A 23102-nucleotide genomic window follows, 5' to 3' on the forward strand; every position below is an offset into this window, starting at 1 on the left:
CAGGCCCTGCATTGACTATAGAGAACTTAATCAGATTACCGTCAAAGATAAATACTCCCTTCCACTTATTAGCTCCGTTTTTGATTCTATTCAGGAAGCTCGCATCTTCTCTAAACTTGACCTTCGTAACGCTTACCACCTCGTTCGGGTCAAGGAGGGGGACGAGTGGAAAACGGCCTTCAACACTCCTCTCGGCCACTATGAATACCTTGTTATGCCATTCGGGTTAACAAACGCTCCTGCCGTCTTTCAACGCCTCGTAAATGACGTGCTTCGGGACTTCCTTAATCGGTTTGTCTTCGTGTACCTCGACGACATCCTTATATATTCCAAAAACCCAGAACAACATGCAGATCACGTTCGGCAGGTTCTCCAACGGTTGTCAGAGAACCATCTTTTCGTCAAGGCCGAAAAATGTCAGTTTCATTCCACCATAATCCCCTTCTTAGGTTACATCTTCGAGGCTGGCAGTATCCGTCCCGACCCTGTAAAAATCAAAGCCGTCGCCGAATGGGAACCCCCCAGTTCTCGTAAAAAACTTCAACAGTTTTTGGGGTTCGCCAATTTTTACAGGCGTTTTATCAGGAATTACAGTGCCATTGCCGCCCCCCTTACTCAGCTCACCTCCACTGCTCGGGCCTTTCATTGGAATACCGCTGCACAACAAGCTTTCGACACACTCAAGGGGCTTTTTGTCACAGCTCCTATACTGATACAACCTGACCCTACCAGACAATTTGTGGTTGAAGTCGATGCTTCAGACTCTGGCGTGGGGGCCGTCCTGTCTCAACGGGAAGAAACATCTGGCAAACTCAAACCCTGTGCCTTCTTCTCAAAGAAACTCACTCCCGCTGAGCAGAATTACGACGTGGGCAACCGTGAACTCCTGGCTATCAAATTAGCGCTAGAGGAGTGGCGTCACTGGCTGGAGGGTGCGGTACATCCGTTCATAGTCTGGACTGATCATAAAAACCTCTCATACCTCCGTTCTGCCAAGCGTTTAAACTCCCGTCAGGCCCGTTGGTGTCTTTTCTTTGATCGTTTCAACTTTACAATAACCTACAGACCAGGTAGCCGCAACATCAAGCCGGACGCCCTTTCCCGGAAATACAGCACCTCTGAAGACCAGGACAACACTGCGGCCACCATCATCCCCTCCACCTGCATCATCGGGAGCATCACATGGGACATAGAACATAAAGTTCTGCAGGCGCAAGGTGAGGATCCTGATCACCCGGACCCCCCTACTGGCACCCTCTATGTACCCAGTTCCCTCAGGTCTGACGCCATCACCTGGGCCCATGCCTCCCGCGTAGCCTGTCACGGCGGGGTTAGCAGAACCCTCAACCTCCTCCGTCGACGTTTCTTTTGGCCATCCATGACTAAGGATGTTAAGGAGTACGTTGCCGCCTGCACCACCTGCGCTCGCTCCAAGTCCTCCAACTCTCCACCCTCTGGTCTCCTGCATCCTCTATCCACTCCAAGCCGCCCCTGGTCCCACATTGCCCTGGACTTTGTCACCGGTCTCCCGCCTTCACAGGGTAACACTGTTATCCTCACAGTCATTGACAGATTCACTAAATTCGTCCATTTCATCCCTCTTCCTCAGTTACCCTCTGCTACAGAAACCACGGAAATCCTCGTCCAGCACGTTTTTCGCCATCATGGTATCCCGGCCGATATTGTCTCCGACCGGGGTCCCCAGTTTGTCTCCCAAGTGTGGAAGTCATTCTGTGGTGCACTGGGAGCCACCGTAAGTTTGTCCTCAGGTTATCATCCTCAATCAAACGGCCAAGCCGAACGGGCAAATCAAGAACTTGAGACCTCTCTCCGTTGCCTTGTCGACCAGAACTCTTCAGACTGGTCCAGGTATCTGGTTTGGGCTGAATACGCCCACAATACTCACCCATCCTCTGCTACAGGCTTATCCCCGTTCGAGGCCGCCCTGGGTTATCCTCCCCCACTGTTCCCCTCTCACGAGCTGGACCTCGCTGTTCCCTCAGTTCAAGACCATCTCGGCCGGTGCCAGGAGATCTGGCACCAAACTAGGGCAACGTTGCTCCGTACCAGAGAAACCAACTGCCGTACGGCCAATCGTCGCCGGGTGGAGGGACCCACCTATCATCCTGGGCAGAAGGTCTGGTTATCTTCTCGTAATGTTCCTATTCATGCCACCTCTCGCAAGCTTGCCCCCCGCTTTATAGGACCTTACACCATCGAAAGGGTCATTAATCCCACCTGTGTCCGACTCAGACTCCCGGCTGCCCTCAAAATCCACCCATCGTTCCATGTGTCGCAGATCAAGCCTGTTGTTGACAGCGACCTTTGCCCACCGTCCGCTTCCCCTCCACCCGCCCGGCTCATTGATGGCGCGCCGGCCTACACTGTTAGTCGGATTTTGGACGTCCGCCGCCGGGGTCGCGGCTACCAGTTTCTTGTGGACTGGGAAGGTTACGGTCCAGAGGAACGCTCCTGGGTCTCCCGTTCCCTGATCTTGGACCGGTCCCTCATATCCGACTTCTACCGGGCCCACCCGGATCGTCGTCCCGGACCGCCTGGTGGCGGTCGTTGAGGGGGAGGTACTGTCATGGTGCCTGTCGGACTCCTCCCCCTCCAGCTCTGCCTGCTCTGCTACCTGATTGCCACCAGCTGATGCCACTCACCTCATCTGCCATGCTGTTTAAAAGGAGTCTTCACTCATCAGTTCAACGCCAGTTCGTTACCCCTTATGGTGACTAAGCCTGGTCTACAGTTTATCCTCTCATGCTCTTGCTTTGCTCTCAGCCTTGTATTAACCCTTGCTCTCTGCTTCAGGATCATCATCTCACGAGTGACGTCAGCGTTTCCTGCCATTCTGCTGCTCAAAGAAGCCTGAAGACTCCACGGCTCACAAACTGCACTAAGTCCTCCAGCCACTCCACTAGCTGTCCTAAAGTCTGGATTTCTTCCTACTTACCACAACCATCTCTGGAGAAACAATAAATCCGTATCTTGTCATACACTCTTACCTGTCATCCTTCTGGTTTCCAGCGTCTGGGTCCTCACGCTAGAGGAACATGACACCGTGTTGGATAAGTGTCTCCTACAACCTTTGCCTGCAGCATGCCCGTAGAAAAAGATGCGCATCAACATTTTCGCTGTACAAGCTCACCGAGTGGTCTACGACCTTGATATTTCGTGTCGGCCACCTGCGTGCATTGAAAAGGTTTGTCCATTTATTGCCCGCAGACATTTGAGGAGAACAAATAGGAAAAAAATACTATGAATCTCAAAATCCTCAACAATAAGGTAAATCAAGAGCAAATCTACATGTAAAATAAACTGAAAGTTCGTGAAAATCCATCCAGAAAGACCAAACCACGTCACCAATGCCTAATCAACTGTTCTTCACCAATAATTAGCCTCAATTTAATCCTAATCCTAACACTTGTTCTCAGTTAACAAGTTTAAATACAAGTTTCCACAGTCATTCACTTGACATTGTAGACTCACACAACGATTTACGCACACATGGATCTCATGGCCCTTTTAGGTTCTTAGAATGGCTTAAGTCAAGTCTTCTCTTTAGCTACCACAAGAGTAGACACTCTGGCATTTTCCTCCTTACCCAAGGCAACCTCTAATGTTTGCTTCATGCATTCTGGTTTCACAACCAAAAGATTAAGGGCCACAACTTAATGTTGTCACAACTCATTTATTTTTCACCTTCCAATCTTGCCTCTAGTCTCAACAGATTAAAATAAAAATTAAAGTTATTTGCATAAAGCTCTAAGAAATAGAAACAACATGTGTCTTGCTTGATGAGACTGGGTATTGTGAGGCTCAGTAGGATGCGTACATCACACCAGAGTCAAAATTTTATTTCATTTGAGTACTGTACATTTGAATATGATAGGTTTTGTTTCCACAATGTTATGTAACTAAAATTGAAGTAACTAGTTGGGATCAATTGTCAAGTTGAAGTGCAGGGATGCCACATTTCCGATTTTAAAACCAAACCATATGTTACACCATTGAACCAACTGATGGGATTTCTACTGCATAGATATATTCATATGTTTACATTGAAAGTGTGTATCACGTGTTTTGCTAAATTTTATCTATTTAATATTGCTTTATTATATTACACGATGGTGGAACAGTGGTTACCCCTCTCACCTCACAGCAAGAAGGCCCTGCTTCAAATCCCCATGGATGTGTGGATTTGAACCAGGCACTCTGTCTTCCTCTAACAGTCCAAAAAACACGACTTATAGGGTAATTGGTTACTCTAATTGTCCCTACATATGTATGTGAATGTGTACGGGTGTGTGATTGTGTGGCCCTGTTTTGTAATACACAAATCCTATTTTAAATCCAAACAAAACCATGACCAAAAAAAATCGAGATTTGAACCAAATTGTGGGGAAAGGGAATTATTGCATCCCTATTACCCAGAGGGTTATAGACTTAAGCATAACAGCATAGTAGTACCTGGGTGAATTATACCAAATACAACACTAGATACAGTACAGACCAAAAATATGGACACACCTTCTAGTTCAAATGAATGAGATGGTGTGTCCAGACTTTCAAACATAGATTGGTCACCATAGATGTGAATCCTATTTTCAGAGTGCAATGAACTTAATAATATGAATCTAACACATCGATACAACTTTTTTGTGAAAAGACAATCCTTATTACAACAAATACAACTTAACAACAAATGTGTTCCTATGATGAAAATTACAGGCCTCTCTCATCTTTTTAACTGAGAGAATTTGCATGATTGTTGGCTGACTAAATACTTTTTTGCCCCGCTGTAGGCTAAAGCAAGACCAATTAAAAAAAAATAGAGACATCAATTGCCATCCTTGTGCTAGCATAGGCAGTTATCAGAGTTTTTGATTTCTTGTTTTACAACAGAAGACTAAACCAAAAGTTAAACCTTCTCCTCTGAAATATTGGGTATTTGTAGATCGCATTGTGATTATAGAATGGAACAGCAGCATCTCCAAGGCAACAGCAGAACAACCTAAAAACATTCAGTCAGTTTAAGGGCTAAATCAGACTTTGTTTGCTAGTTTTGAATTTTATCTAAAAGGAAACAGTTAAAAGGTTCAGATGTATCATATGATGCAATATGAGAAACATCCCAGCATAATCTCTCTTTACTCTCCTTTGATCCTGCCTAACTAAACAACTGCAGAAATATCTCTATTTGAACATTTTCAGATCTTACTCATGTCAGGATTGCATAATCATCTAAATGGCTCATGCAATCAATAAACTTCCAATTTTAATTTCTCTACCTTTTGACCTGACCAAACCTCCAGGCTTTAATTATTTTCTCTACTTTTACTCTTTTTCTACAAGGCACTTATTTTTCTTAACAAAAAAAGGGGAATTGTTGGGATCCAAAGCTTCCTTTTCGGTATGTACACAGAGCTTTAAGGTACTTTTAAGTCTGTCGTGAGTTCTACACCAGAGACCTAAATGCAGGCTTTACTGTTGGAAAGCAAATATTCACACATTCACACACACACACAGTAACTATAATTGACACGCGGCTTTGGACTCTTTCAGCTCACATCTATGTAACGTGAGTGACCGTGACAGTGCAGTAATATCCTATTCATCTTAGGTTAAGCGAGGACAATAGTGGTAAATGCATCATTTTGTGGGCAGACAGCCTTTAAAAGGCATTACGGTGATGTGGAAGTAGTTATGGCAGCTCATTCTCTGTGCTCGTTCACAACAAATGGACACGTATTAACAGGCGCTTACTCACCCAACCACCTTAATACACATGCATACACTGCATTCAAGGTTGTCGCTAATTACTGTAAGTGCATTTTTTTTTTTCCAGTAATGGCAAAGAAAAAAAAAAGTCCAAAAAAGGAAAACAAATTGGAAATTCATGGGAGCTTTGACAAATTGATCAAAACAACAATGGTAGACCTCCAAGGAAAACTCCATAATACCATGCACCACATCACTTGGCTGGAAGTGAGTAGCGAAACAAAAAGAGCAAGTAGGGGAAGGATTTCACTAGAAATGTTCAAAGTAGCCGACGGATTACAAGGCAACAGGTGAAGGAGGACGGTGGAAAAAAGTTGCTGGTGCAGAATAAAAGAACAAAAGCAAGAAGAAAGACTTCTGAGGTTCAGAAGATTGAAGGAGTATGAAGCAGGTTGAGAACAAAAAGAAAAAATAAGATAAGATACAACTGGAGGGTGGGGAGGGGAAAGGGTCAAGAAGTGAGGGGACGGAAGAAGTAAAGAAAAAATGAGGTGGTAGCTTTTGAGGAGGCTAATGACCACGGTGAAGGCAGCTTTAGAGTGGTGGAGGGGCTGGGCAGAAGAATGGCCCATCTGCTTCACTGCCTACAGGGATACCGCAATCACCTTTGAGACTCCCACTTCTCACTTTTACAACCCTTAACAAGCAGAGGGAGAGAGGGAAGAGACCAGAGCACACGTTTGAAAGAAGATACAACCCAGCAAGGACACATACTGAAGCTTTTCATTCTCAAAATACAAAATGATGGTTTACTCTGGTACATCAGCATTCTTGTAATTATGCTTTTTATCTCTTCACAAGGCTGTAGAGTACACTGGCAGATGCCAATACACTGTCCTGCACGGAACAAGTACTTCGTCAAGGACGAAGTTTGGTTAATAAGTTGGGGGTCGTGTTGTGTGACCTTTTTTAAACTCCCTAAATCTTCCACTATTCCACAAATCACACCGAATGCAACTCGCACGGCAGGGGCAGACAGTTTGCATATAAAAAGTCCTGCAATGGGGTTTGAGCATCAGTCAAGGGCGGCAGTGCACTTAGGGAGGGGCAGTAACACACCTAACAGTTCGAATAGCCGAACCTTTGGCAGAGAATTTGCGTCACGTCAACCAATCAGGAACACAGCTTTGGACCATGACGTATTGATCATGTAATTAATGGGTGGATTCCAAATCCAAATTGGAGGAGAATTTGATTGTTCTCTTCCTGAACTGTATGATATTTTTCTTATCTGCATGAAGACAATAATATAATGGTTCTATAATTTTATTTTTTTTCTCTCCTCTAACTAATGCTTGACAGCAGGTCATAAAACTGGATCACAGAGTGGTGCTGAAAGCGGTGTCAATCAGTTGCAGCACCTGCAATAGATGACGAATGATCTCACAAACCCAGACATGGAGATGTGCTTTTGTGGAGCTTTTCATAATAAATAAATCTGATCTCTCAACATCATCTGTGTCTTCCATGCATTCACTATATACAGTTATCCACGAAGACTCTAAAGCTATGTTCACACCAGCCATATTCCAGCAACTGGAAAAGTCTAAGTAAACTCTGGTAAACTCGCATTTCGGACTTTCGTGTTCCAAATCCTCGCATTCAGGCGTCTCTATACAAGATTCCAACTGTAGGTGGCAGACATGCACTAGTAAACAGTAGAAAACAAAAGAAGAAGCCCCGCCCTGCTGCTTGTGCTGGTCTGGTGTGAACACCACGGGCTGAATGTGGGGTTCATGAAACAGAGTATAGCGCGTTTTGAAAGCCCGTATAGCGCATTCTTCAACTCCCGTGAAAATATAGCATCAGTCTTTTAAAGGTCATTACTGTATAGTGATATTGTTTTGCCAACTCATCTGAAAAATAAGATACGTCATTGAAAAAGCGAACATGTAAGTTAATCCTCCTTCTTTAGCTGTTAGGTTTATGAGTCACAACTAGAGTTTCTTAATTTTCAAGCTAAAATGTAATTACACTGCCATGTCAACCATATTTTAGATTAAAATATCATTTTGTAACCTTCGGTGAGTTTTTATGGAGTACATGCTAGCGAATTGTGTGAATCCTACAGTCAGCAAATATGGAGGGTTGTGGGGGAAACAGTTAAAGTGGACAAAGGGAGTTGAAGTGGATAGCAAAAGTTAATGGACTTGGTTAACTCTACTGTGTACGACACGGCAAAATGAGCACAATTATCATAATGGTATTCCTGCAGTTTTATATTGAGTGCATTGCTGTATGGTTTACTTATGCAAAGCATGGAGCAAGTACTTGAAATGGAAATGAAAGTGTGTAATTCTAAGAACTGTGTCATGTAATAGGCTCAAAGTACAGCAAGCAAGTTCTAAGAGCTTGTTTCAGTTTTGTCTAATAGACAAAAGTAGGTAATGAACCAGGAAAGATGTAGCAAAAAGGGGGTCCTTATGAGGGCTGCTTCAGTTCAACATTTTTTTACAACTTTTTTTTCTTTGCTGGCAGGTAAAGTTTAAATTAATGTTTAGATAAGATACAATTTATGGGTTTAAAATATATATACATCTATATTGTGACTTTTTTAAGAAAATGTAATTTAAAAAAAGTTTTATTTCAAATATTTACAGATATAAGTCTTAGTCTGTAGTCCCTGTCAAACAAATTAACAAAATACAACTCCACATCCTTTGGAAGACTGCGCCTGAAATAGTTGTCAATCTTACAGAAATTTTTGTTAAAAAAAGGTCCTTTTTTAAAATCTAGCTTTCCTTTTATGTTTTGTATCGCTTGCTTTATTAGGAATACCTTAAAGTATCGCATCAGTAGAAGGGTCAGGGGGGAGCTTTTTAAACGGATAAAACGCAAACCCTCAAAGTAAGCAGTAGTAGGGTATATGTAAATAAAAATGACCTTTATGGCCTATATATTCTGCTGCTCTTCTCAGTCAGATCAACCCATTCAAAAGCAATAAAAACATCTGTCTAACACTGATAAATAACTACTTTTTTCTGGCAATATAATGCATTTTTATTGTCATGCATTATTTTCTTGACTTTAAACTGTCAAGCAGAACCCTTGTTTTCAAAGTTTAAACATAAAGAAGAAAGTTGTAAGTACAATTTTTATTTGAATATTTTTTGTGAAATAGCATTAAAATAACTTCCTTTGGAACAAAACCAATTTTTTTCATCTGGAAAACCATAGCTCTTTTGAGGGGAGGATTAAATGTGGTCAAGCCAAAATAGCTTTAAAAGATCTTGTGGGAAACAGCAGAGAGTTTCATTGAATTGACCTCAAATTGATTCGACAAGGCTTTTGGGTAATGCAGAGCTGTGCAGTTAATGGATCTCGACAGAAATTGTGTTCAGTTTTTAAAACTCTGACAGATCCAAAATAATCTACTCATTTAGCTTAAATGATGTGTTTTTCATTTAAAACCAACTTTATGATCAAAACAAAAGTTTTTAAATTCCAAAGCATTAAAGACCAACTCTGATCATGTTTTCAGTGTTCTCAGAGATTGTTTAACTATTATAATTCAGTTTATAGGCAACATTTTTAAAAATCTGTGTTGTTTTCTAGGACATAATTTCTGCAGAACAGATGTTGTTCATTAGAAATTTGCCTCTGAGTCATGGGTGGGACTTTTGGACTGCAACCCCACCCGCCTTTTCCATCACCTATAACTAAGCAATCTATTTACACACTCTGCCGCTACAACCAGTAACCAACATTGGATCTATAGCTCGGACAAGGAAAGCAAAGTCGTACATGGATGGACCTGGATGCATCGGAAAGGAGCGCCCAGTGTATTTTCTATGTCACAGTTACAAGCTTTTTCAAAGTGCATTTTTTTGTCTGCTCCTGATTCACGATGATATGAATAAAGAAATACTCAGAAATCTAATTTTGAACTTAATTGTCTTTAAATATGTCTATTATCAGAAAGATGTCACATGCTAAAATACCAAAAACACCATTTCCTTCAGTGTAGGTATTTAACCTGATTATATTAATGCCAACTGACATTTTCAGCTTTATTCGCCGTTAAGAAAAAAATCTTCAAATCTATAGAATGTTTGATTACCAACAGCTCTTGTGACGCATCTGCTTTATCCGCATTTTCACACTCCGCTGACATTGCTGCTGCCGCTGAGTCCAGGGGGAAAGTGAAACACACCAGAAAAGACACAGAGAAACATTTCAAAATTATAGTCATAAATGAATGGAAAGAGAAATAAAATCAACCCATTTACTCTCTCAGCTGCAATAAACATTAAAAGCCTTTAACTGTCCACTTTTTCTGGAAGAAATTTTACAGCTTCCCCAAAGTGAACAAACAAAAAACAAACAAAAATTGTGCAATAGGCTCCGTGCACGTAACTAAGGAGTTTCTACTTCCGCCGCCTTGAGTGTGAGGCCGACCATTTCCGGTTTGCGACTTCTGTAGCAGCGACACGGCAGATTTTGATTGCGAAAGATGGCATATATCACCCATTGTCTACAAGGTCTCCCGAAAATCGACGTGAACGACATATACAGGATTGTCGACCAGTGCGTGGTTACATGGGCAAAATATCGTGTCGAAAAAATATAGTGTCGAAAATACCGGAAGGGAAATGTGTCCTGTTGTAAACAAACCTTTGCTGTCAGCGTGTCACATATATTATGCAGCAGCTCGGTAATATACGAGGCGATCTTCCAAACGTGCTTTTATTAATGTTATGAATATTATGTAGTGCCGGTCCGCTCATCATTTTATATTTAATCCGTGTGGTCAGTGCTTTTTTTGTGGAAGAAGTACGGAGCTGGAAGAAGAACCCAGTGTTAGGAGAGGCTAACAAAACGGGCTAACAACATTAGCCTTTTGATGGACACAAAATCCAGGACCATGCGGGAAACGCTGCAATCTGCATCCTGGCTGCACCTAAATGTCTGGGAATAACATCAGCCTTTATTTTGTCAGGGCACAACTAGAAACACAATTCCATGTGATTTTTTGAACAGTTTCTAAGGACTGAGTGGTATTTCTGCTCTAAGCTCACACACACTGTGTGCTCTGCGCTCGCGAGTCCGGCCGCCGCTAACCCAGAGCGGCGGTTCGGCTCGCAGTCCGAATTCTCACACATAACAAAACAACAAAACGCACACGTAACAAAGCACCTTCCCCTCAAACACATTAATAAATCCGGCTGCTGTGCTCAGAGAGGTTCACTCGGTCCACTGGCACCGGAGCCCGAACGCAGAGCTCGGTTGATGCCGGTTCCAGACGTCAGTGGACACGCATCCGTCTGCATCTCCCTCATAAGGGGTGAAAGAGAGGGGAGAGCCAGCGGGGCGAGAGCGGAGCGGCGCTTTACGCGGGGCGTCCGCAGAGCGTTCGCAGAGCAGCTGATCGGTCCCGTATGAGCTCCAATGCTTTCTCTCAGCGAAACACCGTCTATGCCCAGAGCAGTAGTGACACACGATCGGAATGAACTGTTTACATGCTCCACGATCGGATAAACGATCGGTATAACCCACCTATCTCGATCGGAAAGAAATTTTGATCCGAACGACTCGAGTCTGACCGGGGCAAAGTATTCCGAACGGCGTGTTTATGACGCATTTTCTTTCCAATTGCTGCAAATACGAAACACGACTCGTCTTGCTTGGGGTGAAGTCCTCCCGCCGTGTTCACCATCCATTCGGCTCTCACTGACACATCTACTGGAAAGCTATGAAAGCTTTTAGTACTGTTGTACTTTGACAAATTCGCACACGGGTACACAACAATGTTGTGATGTCTTTGTCACGCGTTGAAACACCAAACGCCTCTCTTTTACCCGAAATCCGCTCCTATTTACTCAAAACTAGCAACTCAACAAAACTCCCCACAACAATAACACGACCAACAGGAAGTTGTCGGCCTTACACTCGAAACACGGAAGTTAACCGGAAGTTCTATCGTGCACGTAGGCTATTCTCCCAAGTTTTTTGCTTTACATGTAATGTTTTGTTTTAAGATTAGGCTAATTTTCAATGTCCTGCTGTTTAATATGAACTCTATTAAAGTCTAAAAAGAAAGTGTTATACAAAGACTTAAACACTACAGATTCTGGCAGAATGTTGGGACAAAGGCATCACAAAAAAGTGTCTGCTTTTTTCTAAAATGCACTCTTAGATTCATTGAAAGACAAAGATTAGAATTAATGGATCATTTCGAAGCTGTAAATTCTCAGAACCTAAACACAACCAGACATTTACCCGTCAGGTCATAAATGACTCTTTTCTCCTTGTCCCACAACCTGAGCTTTCTCATTATGAACTATCATCTGATGAAGGTTTAGTGATGATAAATTGTCTCCAAACAGTGTGGCAACACTCATCACTCACTGACTAATTGAGGATCAGAGAGCGGAGATTCCTGATGGATTCATAAAAAGATGTTGAAATAATAACTAGACTTGGGAGACCGTGATTCAAAAAGACCACACAGTGAGGGGGTTATTCAGCTCAACTTCTGAATGGAGAATAATCTCGGTGCAAATGTCATGGACTGAAGACTTTGAAACAAACCTCAAAATTTAGAGCAAACTATTTTTAGAAATGCAATCATCACAAAAGATTATTGGAGGAGTCATGCACCAACAAATACTAAAAATATCCCAGAATCCAAAGTGATCCGCAAAGACAAGTAAATGAATATTCTAACATCAAATATTTAGGCGGATGTGACATCTGCCAAGAGGAATAGGATTCATTTTTCTACACCAGAGATAAAACAAATGATGTAATTTACACGTGGATGTTCCAGCTTGCAAACTCTATTTGGGACAAGTGCATTTCAAAATGTGACGCTAACGAATGCTGACAAATCTCATTAAACTCATCAAATGACACATGTTAGTTAACTGTGTCAGTGGCACTGGTGGTATTCAGGTAAATATGTCACTATTAAAACATATACTGGTTTGATTAAAAAAGACTTATGTGGACTGTGAAGTGAGAAAATGTTAAGTAAATATTAAATAAAACGAAGCCGCATCACAACCCGTCTTTCACCCACAAGTCCTGAGTCTGGATGTACTCAGAAATCAGATGGAAAATCCAGCATCCATTCATGCACGTAAACACAAATCACCAACCTCATCTCTTTAGCGACAGCATATTTAATATAATGAATAGCAAAGTCATTAAAAACCTGTTTATCTGCTCTGCAAACTAACTGGTAGCAAACACAAACATGCACAAACAAACAACTCTTGGCTTAGCCCTCGGTTTTACAGGCTCCCTCCCCCTCTCCATCTCTAATGAAGCATAAAGTGAGAAACTTTCAGCATTAAACGAGACTGAAAACATTTTTAACACTTTTTGTTTTTTTGTTTTGTTCCTATTTTCACCATTGCACAGCAGGGAAAAACACAACTCTTCAATAGCACCCTCTTGTCTGGAAGCACTTGCTGTCCTTTCTTTTGTTTTTTTGCCTGGCAGCTGGTTCCCTGCCTGTGATAGCTCAGACAGGCAGGAGGAGGGAAAATGCCATTAGACAATGTCAGCTTCAGAACATCTTTTTCAAGACACACATCTGCACTGGTACCCAAGCAGGATTACACACAGAAGAATTTAGTAAAACAACATTTTTTGGGGCCGGAGGGGAATGATTTTAGTGTATTAAGCAGCTTTCCACACCTAAGCATTATGTTTGTTGACTTATTTCTTTCCCTTTCTGCTCCGTTTTAATGCTCTACACAGCCCCTTGATGGCAACCCCTTTGTGAACTGGTTGCTTTTAAATAAAGTGAAAAGAAATAAAATAAATTGAATTGTGTGTGCCAGTGAGTGAGACTGTAACTTTTGCGAGGTACTGTGACAAAATAAAAGCAAGTAGACAACAACCATGAGCTTGAGCAAGAAGCTGTGCAGAACTGTGCATGTGAGCACTGGTGACCTAAGAAAACATTTGACATTCCGTACCCCAAAGCACCAAGCAATCTCAGAGAGAACTCAGGCAAGGTGCTGAAAGTCCCGGGGAAGTGCAGAAAGAAAGAGGAAAATGAAAACACAAATATGCGAGACAGATAGTGATGTGTGAAATTAAAGGAGTAGGGAATGATGACGGCATAAAATGATGCTGTCATCGATTAAAAATACTACACACTAGGGTTGTGCCGATGGACGATATCATCGTCCATCGTGATGGGTGACTGACATCCCGATGGAGAGACCACCATCGTGATGCCACGCCCCCGCCACGTTGCGCGTCGACACCATAAGCCGCGGTTACATGTACAAAATATCTTGATGGGATCAATGGTCGGATTAGAATCCAACCGTGTACATGGGCCCAGAAAAATGTTTTTAGAATATAAAAACGTTCACTAAGGTCACACTTTCCGTCGGAATAAATCATTCGCACATGCGCAGTAGGGTTTGAAAAACGGAAGGATATAAACTCCGCCGAGCGGCTTTTTTTCTTCAAACTTTATTGTATGTAACAATTCAATACAAAACATTGTTAAACAGCGCCGAGCGGCTATATACATTGACATGTCAGCTCGGTAAAATACGAGATGATCTTCTAAACATGCTTTTAATAATGTTACGGTTATTATGAAACACCTGTTCGCTCATCATTTGAATTTTAATCCGTGTGGTCAGTGCTTTTTCTGAACGAAGCCAGGATTAGCAGTATGCTAACACGGGCTAACAACATTAGCTTTGGGTGGTGCTGCTTGCTGGCTGCACGTAAACATGTAAGAATAACATCAGCCTTTATTTAGTCGGGACACGACTGGAAACACAAATCCGCGTGATTGTTTGAATGTTTTCTAAGGACTGAGCGACATTTCTGCTTTGAAGCTCAAACCGCTGTGTGTGCTGACGATCCGAGCTGTGCTCAGACACACACTTTTAGACCCGGTTCTGAGTTCGGTTGCTTGTACCCCTAGAGCTGCGGGACGGATCGCAGTCTTAAATCTCCCACACATATCGCTCATGTACCCCCCCCCCCTTCCCATCAAACACAAAGCTGTAAGTCCGCACTCCCCCGGAAGTGCGGGAGCGGACTACTTCTCTTCTATTTTGTTTGTTACTTTTTTTGTTAAAGTCACTTCCCTCAGTTTATACTGGATCATCGCGGATTGGGAAATAAAATGAAAAAAGCAAAAAGACGAATAGCAGCTATATAAGAACGAAAAATGTAAAAATACCCCCCCCCCCCCCCCCCCCCCCGACGATGTCATCGTCCATCCCGATGGTTGACAGCAAACATCGTCAACGGCCAATTTAAGGGACATCGCCCAACCCTACTACACACACATATCAGGCTAAACTAAAACCCCTTCATTTGTATGAGCATCTGCCTGAGAAAAATGAAATGTGGTCACTGCAAAAATACAACACGCATCTTAGCAGATTACGCTGACTTTTAGTAAGTAAAAACATACACATATCCAGACCAACAGTTATTTTACTTGTCAAAACGTGGTCTATCACCCCTTTGTCTAGCCCGCTGCATGCGAGTGAGAGTCTACTGTATGCGTGTGTAACACTATCAAATGAGTGTGGGGAAGGGAAAATGAAGCTGATAGAGCAATATAATGGAGGACAGATGTGGTGGATGCAGGCAAAGATAAGGAATGGTGGAGGAGACTGAGAAAATGATATGTATGGATGATGGGAAAATGGAGTCGGCTACAATAGGTAAGTCTATCAATGAGGTGGGGTTGACCACAGCCTTCATCAAGTGAGATGGAATGAGATTTCAGGCAATTTGATATGAAAAGAAAAGCATGCCAGTAATGAAACTCGCCAATGAAGCAGGCAGGATGGGTATTTGCTGTTTCATATCCATCCTTTCTAATGGGTGGATATAGAATACTGGAAGTAGAGCACAGGTGACCCACTGGAAATGATTACGTTAGAATTACAATGATGACCACCTCAGCTCGTATTATCACCGAATATCCAGCTTGAAACATTTTATGGATAAATTTATGTCCTTATTTGTAACAGCAAATTAGTTTTTAAGGAAGTTACAGAAGTGCAGCCTGCTCTTTACAGAAAGGACAGGATTTTAGGGTAAAATATTCTCGTGCTTTCAGTAAGGCTTAGAAACTGCCTCCTTACTGCTATGGGCTGTAGCTGCCTGTGCTTCCCCCAGAACTAAAGATTTCTGATCACATGCCCTCACAACATAACTCATGCTGCTTTGTAGAAAACTGTCAACATGAAATGTGATAGCAAAAACGATAGGTGCACAATACTCTGTGTGTGTGTGTGTAGGTGTGTGTTTGTTTGCTCCAAGCCCCTACTTTGTGTTCCCAGATTTGAATCCAACCTGGAAATGCCACATATTGCAATACCTCAAAATACCACTAATGGCTGGTTTCAAAGAGAACAATTTCCCATTTAGTCAGTATGTCTTTCTCAGTCTGGGCTTTATTTTCACTCAAAATTTTTAATGTTAAAGGCTGACTCCAAATGTAGAGATTAGTAAACCTACATCAAGACGCCACTGTAGGTATTAAGGTTTTCTTGCCTTTTTATTTCATAGCCAATTGTTTCAGGATGTTTATTTGTTTTTGAATACTTTCGTAAGCCTTTCAGAGTAAACTATATCTATGCACATCATAATATATTACTTTTGGCACACTAAATAACACATTTTTAATAAAATTAGTTATTTTCAATGTTCATTTTGCTTCCCCCAAGTAAGATGACTCTGAGGGATCTCTGAGGCACTGGCTTTCATTCTGTGTGGGTGCCACCCATTCTATGACATCAAAATAGTCGACACAGATCCGATCTTTTCAAATGTGACCCAGGTCACTGGGGTATGTGGCCGTGAATCTGATACGTATCCGATCTTTAAAAATGCGACCTCCGTCTGAACGGCCAGGCCGCATGTACCCGATCCGTACGTCATCGATACGCTACAAACGTCATAATTCTGCGTTGAAGTAGGCGGGAACGAGAACATAAACATCAACCATGGCGGACGATGCTGCTGAGACCAGTCAGCGGAAGGGAAGCTAGGTCACCGATTGGATTAATAATTGGGGTTTGACAAAATTTCCAGCGTAATGGCCGAGCGTGGGTACAGACGATCCTGGCTCCTCACATCAGTATCCCAACACTCCTGGCTGCGACTCCGCTGCCACACATTTCTCTGTACCGACTTGGCTAACACTGCTCCACAAAACGCCATGGCCAAAAAAACTTAACTGAGTTGAAATTTGTTTCTGTAGATTTTGTTAAAATATCCTTAAGGAATTAATAGTTTTTTTTAATTTTCAATTGACTATTTAATGCTATGTTTGTTAAATATCCTGATTAAAATAATCCAATGTGCACAAGTACTACACAACTGCTGTAAAGTGGGTGTGAAGATGTATAAATGCAAGAAAACTGGAAAACTGAAGAACTAAAGAAGAGATGGGTTTTGTTTAACACATTTGGATGAATAATTGTAGTTCTTGTGTTGTAAATGTAAACAACTTTGCAAGTTTATCATGAACTTCACTATGTTTGAATGCAGAAAGGTCTCACACTACACAATGTTCGATTTACTTAATGTTTAGCTGCCGGTGTAGTTTAGCTACTTTCTGTTTGATCAAAAAACAAATATACAAGCTTCAACGTCATCATTGAAAAGAAACAACAAATTCTTGTATTTTTATAAAACAGAAACACAATAAGATGATGACATTTTAAACTATTGAAGATTTTTTTTCCTCAACGATTAGTAATCGATGATCAACAAATGGTGTCCATTCTACTATAAAGGGACCAAATCCACCTCAACAAGTCATTAGGGGCTTTTTGGTCAACAGTTTTTGAAGCTTTTAGACAGCTGGTCTGAAGTTGAATGAGGCAGTGAAAATATGTGAAGATGCTCAATGTGGTACGGAGTATATTCTAGAATAAAAGACCACTTTTAGGCAGGTGAATTTGTCTGCATGCCTTTGCTCTTTTCTGGCAGCTGTTCTTGCCTTTGCAATAAATCATTGAGGTTAAAGGTCATTACTAAGAGATGGAGTAAGCTGCAGTAACTGCTAAAATGACCACTTAGGTTTTTATGGTCTCTTTTCACCCAAAGGGACAGTTGTTAAATCATTAATTTTAAAGGAATGGACCTAAAGTTACATAATGTGTCAAAGTGACCACAGTCTGCCTCTCTCACTCTTAGTGTGCATGTCAAATGGGCTTTCACATAAAGTTGTTTGCATCTTTATATGACACATTTGATGATATGACCTTTTTTAGTTTAACAAAAATCCTTCAGCTCTAAATACAGCCACACTGGAGAGTAAACAATTCCCTTTTTCTTTTGCTAGAATAAAACCTCCTTTTTTTTCCCTTAGTACCATAAAAACGTGGTTGGTGTGATTCAAAAGGTACTTCTGCCAGACAAACAAAACACCAATCACTACTGATGGAAAAGTACTAATAGTATATTTTTACAGATGAAATTTGTTATTAAAAAATCTTAAACAAACATTTATCATAATTAGACCCACCAGGCAAAGAATAAAAACATATTTTTGCAGTCACTGAGGTCATGCTTTTTGACATTTAAGTTGTTTTTGCTGATCTCTTTTTTAAAATGATGATATATTTTAATATGTGACTGTTGTGTAAAAGAGCTACTTTAAGATATGATGCAGATGTTGCTTTAAAATCTGCTTTTCTGCCTGTCTAATGGTGCAATCATAGAGGAGCAAATTACTCTAGCAAAGCTGACTGACACAACATCAAACGTCCAAGCTTTTCTAAGAAGATCTCATAATTTTAACCACAGCTCATTTTTCTATCCACCATGGCTCATGCAAGATCCCTCCAAACCCAGAGAAGTCAACCTTAAGTCAACCTACGGTTTCTGAACTTCATGTGTGCGTGATCCTCCGTATATAAGGTGGTGGTAGAGTGACAGCACAACACATCACCAAAACTATATATAATAATATAATATTAGTATATTCAAATATGATCAAATAAATACTGTGTAAACCAAAAACAGGGAAGAGTAATTATAAATGCAAAGTTAAATATTTCAATTTTTAAACAAAATGCAAAAATGTTTCAGTGTATTGCTGCATATGTGTACAGCCACAATAGTAGCTTGCTATTTAAGGCATTTAGAATTGTAAAAGCACTACAATTTCTTGTCAGATAGTACTTGAAATTCTAAAACCTACGAGCTTTAGACAGACTGAAAATGTCAATGAAAAATTTGAATGTGAACGTGAATTTCAAGTGGTTCATTCAATACAAAAGATTGATATAAAAGCCAACGTTCCACCATGCTGAGAGTCACTACTGTCAGTCACCAAAAAAGCACGGTTCGCTTCATTCTCTGCACCTCACTGGCAAGTGACACTGATGTATCAAACAATTAATTAGCCAGCATGCAACTCAACGAAATAATACTTATTCACTTTTCTATAATTACCCAGCCATCATTTGTATGTGAGGTTCTTGTACCTGACAAATGCCTGGAGAAATGGGGCCCGATTAAAAATCAAATAAATACTTGCCCCATGTAGACAGTCAACAAAATGCTAAATCTTTTTTTATTACAGGCATGACCGTAATTTTCACTGAACTGTATATATCACTTTGGATACAGTTTTCTTTATATTTTGTATAACACAAAGACATTTTGCCATTTAAATAATACAAATTTAAAAATAGAAAGTTTTTTTTAACAGTTTAATTAAAAAACACACTAAAGAGGATTTCATTTGTTATAAAATGTGTGCTATTGCTTCAAGTTTTCATGTTTCATATTCTACACTGGCAAACCAGGGTGTGGTGAGAGTTATAGAAATGTCTAAAATGCATGAATATGCAAAACTACCTGCTCTTCTGCAGGCTTTTGTTACATTTTTATCCATCAGCTGAAAGGCTGAACATAGTTTAATGGAGTGCTGCAGAATCCTGTTTATTTACATCCTGGAAACATTTAAAAACTTGACATAGTAAAGCCAATGCATTTACAAAATAGAAAAAGCCTTTTTCCCTTTGACGTCCAAGTGTGTAGCAACTGAGGGGCCTCAAAAGTAGGGGCACCTGGCCAAAATTCGCCGCCTGTGAGTGAATTAGTCACGGAGTACTTTTTTTTTAGGTCAACTTTATCATATGTTTCACTTTGACAGTTATCTTACCCCGTATCTATGATGCTGCGTCTATGTTCTAGTCTGTCTGCAGCATCCACTTTGGTGTTTGTGGAGTCAAAGTGAACCGCTATACATTTTACATTCTTCCTTTGTCCAATATGTATCTGATATGTTTATAAAAAGATGTTGACATGAGATAGGAAAGGCAATCAGTAGTTGGTAAATATATTGGGTTCATTTGTTTGTAAATCTGACTCTGAAAGAGTCAAAGCCTCATCAGCCACAAACTTAGCTGTACATCACTGGTCTGTAGTAAGGATTTTTACTATCCAGACTTTACCTTGGTTCCCTTGCCATCTCTGGGTTACCATAAATTGCAAAACTGAATTTAATTATTAAAAAAATCATTTCACATTTGGAGATAAGTGAACTAGTATACTTGCAAAATTTTGATAAATACTATTCCTAAAAGCATACATGGTCTGTGTAAATAATATTACTCTGTTGTTCTAAGGATTCAAAGGGACTTGAAATATTCAATGGTAGGGCTTGGGTGACTTGAGACTGGTTGGTCTAGACTCGAACTTGACTTAGGATTTGGCTCCTTTGACTTAGAACTGGACTTGAGACTTGAGGACAAGGACATGAGACTTACTTGTGACGTGCAAAACAATGACTTGGTCCCACCTCTTGATTCTGGTAAGACCAACAAGTGTACTGTGAGTAGCAGGTGAGACATACTTATGAGGAATCTCCTTTCTGCACAATGTCAATCATGGCCATCTAACAGCTTCTAATGATTTTAAGATATATTATTATTATTATTATTTTGATTATTAATATTAATATTATTGTGATTATTATTATTATTATTTTCTTTTTGGTTTTTTTAACGAGTAGACATTCTGATGTTAAATTTTCAAATAACAAATGATGTACAATCTTTTAGACTAATAAACACTCTGATTTATTGGGTGCATAAAGCAAAACCCAAACATTGACTACACTACCCAGAATGACTAGAGGGGCCAAGACACAAGCGATTGGTCAGGGGGGGGGGGGGGGGTTGATGCAAAGTGTTTCTAGTGAATTGTGTTGTTATTCCTGTGCCACTCTTTAATATCCAATAAGTAGCATATGCAGAAAGTTTAACATGATTGAGAAGTCAAACTTTATTTAACTCATTGTTCCATTGCGACATAAACTACAAAACTATTCATTTTTTCCAGGTTTTTTTTGTTGAAGCACTCTACGTCTCAATCTGCCAGGCTCATGACTACAGTACCCATAATGCTCCAACAATAAATTAAGTGTTCCAACTTTATAGTTTACCAAAGTCATACTAAAACATTGACAGATTTTTAAGCACCGTGTACCATAGAAAAATCAGTTCCACGTCAGTAAGCACAACCACACATCTAACAAAATTTTATTACACACTGTCAAATTTTGAGATAATTAAATAATTTTATGTGTTTTTTGTGTTCAAGAAAATACAGTGAGATACTTATGTTACTTTCTTATTTAATTAAAAGAAACTTAATTAAAATGTGTACAGTATTAAGGTTAATCACACAAACCAGTACACCTATAAAAGAGTAGTCTTAACAAGTTAGCAGGTGCAGTGTTGCAGCCCTAATGCCAACATAGCACAGGTATTTTTGGCTAAAATGAGGGGTTAATAGTTGTTGCCAATGATTCTTTGCTTAAGCTGTGGAGATTACTGTGCCCTCTGATGTAAATTCTGAATTTAAAAATGTATATTCTGCTGGGTACAGATTTTTCTTCTGATGTTTTTTAAATCAAGTGCTTGGCTTCCATTCTTCTTTACATATGTGTTATACTAAAAACAACAAATAAATGCATTTTAAGTAAGATTCTCTGTATTTTTCCATCTGGAGGACAAATGAGCTTCTTCCCTACAGTTATAAAGCTTCTTTTAATCCTAGGCAAGTAGCAATGAATAATATAGTACTTTTAAAGTGAGGCTAAATGTGGACGTACTTGTTAAAAAAAACATAAAACAAAGAAAAGGTAAACAATTATGGTCCACGTGCCTTCCTGGGGCTCTGAGTGTGTGTTATTGTGTGGCCCTGCAGTGGACTGGCAAACCATCCTGGATGTACCCTGCCTTCGCCCCGTAGTAGCTGTGATAGACTCCTACAACCCCGTGACCCTAAAAGGCATTAGGTGTGTATGAGAGATGGATAGCTAGATGGATTATCAATCTCACATGACTGTGGAGGAATGTTTACTTTTCTACTGAGCAGCTTTGCTTTCCACCCACACTAGTTTGCAGGTATTCATTTACTGTATGCACAGCTCTGTTGAGGTCCTGCCACAGCCTTTCATCCACTCTAAACAGAGGTTACTATACCCTTTCATTATGGCATAAGGATGGAAAAGATTCTTCTAGTTTTTAATAAAATCACATGAAAGTAACTTAATTAGTACTTAATTCTCAAAGCTTTAATTTTAGTACCGGTATATAAAAAACATTACCTTCAGAATGTACTGCATTCAAAAGGTTTCAAAACCATTCAAACTACAAATAATATCCAAGCTTAGACTTTAACTCGAAGTTTTTATGTGAAATCAAACAAAAACACTAATAATGTTCTTTTTGCTCACTCTTTACTATCTCTTATCTAAAATGGGCGCACTACAGGAATAAACGAGTGCTTTTGTGCCTTAACTAGTAAATGCAAATAAGGCAACCCTCAAAGAAATTTGACAAAATATTCTGCCATTCAAGAAATGAATCGCCAACATAAAAAAATAAAAATGTTGAAAACTCTAAGCTGACCAAAATTGAGCAACATTAAGTGTGCATCGGGTCTTTCCAGACCCAAACAGGCACTGACTGAACATTTAATCACAGAAGGCAAAAGGTGTTTTTTTTTCTTTTATAAAAACCAAAAGATTTCCTACATTAGGATTGGTGTCAGTACCAAACTCCACACTAATACAATTGTCTCAGTGAAAATGGCACCTTCCTGATTGAAACTGAAATGAAGCATTATGTTCCAGACAAAGACACTGAAGCAACATATTTGCTTCAGTGGTGGAAGGAAACTTCCCAAAACTTTAGCCAAGAAAATTCTCAGTATAGGATCACTGAATCATACTTAGGCATGTCTTAAAACACCTAAAACACCTAGGATTGTTGATGTTTGAGTTTAGCATCCTTTGTATAAAAAACTTTTAATCAATTATAAGTGACATTTATTCAAAAAGGTACACA

At 40.3% G+C, this 23102-nt stretch overlaps 1 protein-coding gene across 5 annotated transcripts in view; it reads right to left on the reverse strand.

Annotated features, from left to right (window-relative positions):
* The window catches only part of LOC101162904 (protein sidekick-1), a 318971-nt gene that overhangs the window by 225586 nt on the left and 70283 nt on the right, over positions 1 to 23102 (reverse strand). Inside the window, exon 1 of one of the 5 annotated variants that reach the window (XM_078944357.1) lies at positions 9845 to 9904. The exons of the other annotated variants lie outside the window; for them this stretch is intronic. The gene's annotated coding sequence lies outside the window, so the exon portion shown is untranslated. Of the gene's footprint in view, positions 1 to 9844; positions 9905 to 23102 lie in introns of those variants that run through there. 5 annotated transcript variants of the gene reach the window in all.

Source organism: Oryzias latipes, chromosome 1 (genome assembly GCF_053564925.1).
Source record: "Oryzias latipes strain Hd-rR chromosome 1, Olatipes_Hd-rR_3.1".
Taxonomy (NCBI): domain Eukaryota; kingdom Metazoa; phylum Chordata; class Actinopteri; order Beloniformes; family Adrianichthyidae; genus Oryzias; species Oryzias latipes.